Source organism: Sapajus apella, unplaced genomic scaffold (genome assembly GCF_009761245.1).
Source record: "Sapajus apella isolate SASKATOON/1434 unplaced genomic scaffold, GSC_monkey_1.0 scaffold77, whole genome shotgun sequence".
Taxonomy (NCBI): Eukaryota; Metazoa; Chordata; class Mammalia; order Primates; family Cebidae; genus Sapajus; species Sapajus apella.
The window spans coordinates 1,523,287-1,526,318 of record NW_022437017.1 but is presented as its reverse complement, the minus strand read 5'-3'; positions in this window follow the sequence as shown (position 1 = coordinate 1,526,318).

Here is a 3,032-nt window from a genome sequence, read left to right as displayed (position 1 = left end):
TAATCATTCTTGAAAGTCAGATGTCCTCCTTGATCGATGGGCTGCAGAATGGATGCTGTGTTAGCAGGCATGAAAACATCTACTTGTACCTCTCCATCAGAGCTCTTGGGTGACCAGTTGCATTGACAATGAGCAGTCGTATTTTGAGACGGATCTTTTTTTCTGCGCAGGAAGTTTCAACTGTCAGCTTAAAATATTCAGTAAACAGATGTGCTGTCGTCAGGCTTTGTTGTTCTATTTATAGCGCAGAGGCCAAGCACACTTAACATCATTCTTAAGGTCCCCAGGATTTTCAGAATAGTAAATGAGCGTTGGCTTCAACTGAAAGCCACCAGCTGCATGAACCTTTAACAAGAGAGTCAGCCTGGCCTTTGAAGCTTTGAAGCCAGGCACTGAATTTCTCTCTTGGGCAAAAGTCCTAGCTGGCATCTACTTCCAAAAGAAGACTATTTTGTTGGGTGGGCGCCGTGGTTCACACCTGTAATCCTAGCACTTTGGGAGGCGGAGCCAGGAGAATTGCCTGAGCTCAGGAGTTTGAGACCAGCCTGGGCAACATGGCAAAACCCCTTCTCTATAAAAACACAAAAAATTAGCTGGGTATGTGGTGTGAGCCTGTAATTCAACTACTCCGGAGGCTGAGGCACGAGAATTGCTTGACTTGGGAGGTAGAGGCTGCAGTGAGCCGAGATCAGACCACTGCACTCCTGCCTGGGCGACAGGCTCTTCCCATCCCCCTGACTCTGTCTCAAAAAAGAAAAAAAAAACTATTTTGTCTACACTGAACAATTTGTTGTTGATTGTAGCCACCTTCATCAGTGATTTTAGCTAAATCTGGGTAACTTGCTGCAGCTGCTTTTTTTTTTTTTTTAACTTTTCTTATTAAAACACTTTTACAGCCAGGCACAGTGGCTCACGCCTATAATCCCAACGCTTTGGGAGGCTGAGGCGGACAGATCACGAGGTCAAGAGATTAAGACAATCCTGGCCAACATAGTGAAACCCCGTCTCTACTAAAAATACAAAAATTAGCTGGGCGTGATGGCGCACACCTGTGGTCCCAGCTACTAGGGAGGCTGAGGCAGGAAAATAGCTTTAACCTGGGAGGCAGAGATTGCAGTGAGTCAAGATCATGCCATTGCACTCCAGCCTGGCTACAGAGGGAGACTCCATCTCAAAAAAAATATTGCGACTTTTTAGGCCAGTCACAGTGTACCATGCCTGTAATCCCAGCAATTTGAGAGGTTGAGGTGGGAGGTTTGCTTGAGCCCAGGATTTTCAGACCAGCTTAGGCAACATGGTGAAACTCCATCTTTATTAAAAAAAAAAAAAAAAAAAAAACACAAAAATTAGCTGGGCATGGTGGCGTGTGCCTGTAATCCCAGCTACTAAGGAGGCTGAGGTGGGAGGATTGCTTTAGCCCAGGAGGTCGAGGCTGGGGGGCCACATGAAGGGGTACCATTTCTTGCTCTGCTTGCTGGAGAATACAGGTTATATCAGAGGGGTGAGTGCTTTAACGGAGGTAGAAAACCTGCAGTGGGGGCCCAGAATAAGGACTGGGGGAGTCTGGCTGAGAAATGGAGGTGATCTTTAAGCTATCTTTATACATTCATCCATTTGTTCAACAAGTGTCTGTTGAGGGCCCACCAGGTGCTAAAGACTAGGTTGAAGAGATAATGTTTACATTCATTTCCATTAAGCAACATTGAATTGAAGCTTTAGCTAAGGCAATAAGGGAAGAAAAAGAAATAAGAACCAGACTGGGCGCAGTGGCTCATGCCTGTAATCCCAGCATTTTGAGAGGCTGAGGTGGGAGGAGCACTTCAGCCCAGGAGTTTGCGACTAGCCTGGACAACATGGCAAGATCCCATCTCTACAAAACAACAACACCACAAATTACCCAGGCATGATGGCACGTGCCTGTCGTACCAGCTGCTACTCTAGAGGCTGAGGTGGGAGGATAGCTTGGGCCTGGGAGACAGAGACTGCAGTGAGCTGTGCAATGGTACCACTGCATTCCAGCCTGGGCAACAGTGTAACAGTGTGAGACCCTGTCTCAAAAAAAAAAAAAAAAAAGAACCAGGCTGAGTGTGATGGCTCACATCTGTAATTCCAGCACTTTGAGTTTGAGCTTTAGTTTGAGCTCAAGAGTTCGAGACCAGCCTGGGTAACATAGAAAGACCCCCTTTTCTATTTAATAAACAAGAACAGGTAGGGTGCAGTGGCTCACACCTGTGATCCCAGCACTTTGGGAGGCCGAGGTGGGTGGATCACCTGAGGTCAGAAGTTCGAGACCAGCATGGCCAAGACGGTGAAACTCTATCACTACTAAAAATACAAAAATTAGCTGGGCATGGTGGCGGGCGCCTATAATCCCAGCTACTCAGGAGGCTGAGGCAGAGAATTGCTTGAACCAGGGAGGCAGAGATTGCAGTGAGTCAAGATTGCGCCACTGCACTCCAGCCTGGGCAACAGAGCTATACTCCATCTCAAAAAAACAAAAGGAAAGAACCAAAGTAGGGGGCAAACCAGCTAGCACATAGTAGAACAGTTAGGAACAGTATACTATTGGGTTCTCAATAATAACCTGACATTGAACAGGTTATTAAAAGCCCATTATGTTTCAGATTCTGTTCTGGACACTCGGAAGATAGTAACGAATAATACCATATTCTTATTCATATAATAATTAGGCCAGGGATGGTGGCTCAGGCCTGTACTCCCAGCACCTTGGGAGGTTGAGGTGGGTGGATCACAAGGTCAGGAGTTTGAGACCAGCCTGACCAACATGGTGAAACCCCATCTCTCCTAAAAATACAAAAATTAGCTAAATGCAGTGGCATGTGCCTGTAATCCAGCTACTGGGGAGGCTGAAGCAGGAGAATTGCTTGAACCCGGGAGGCAGAGGTTGTAGTGAACCAAGATCATCCCACTGCACTCCAGCCTGGGCGACAGAGCAATACTCCATTTCAGAAACAAACAAACAAACAAGTTTTTTTTTTTTTTTTGAGACGGAGTTTCGCTCTTGTTACCCA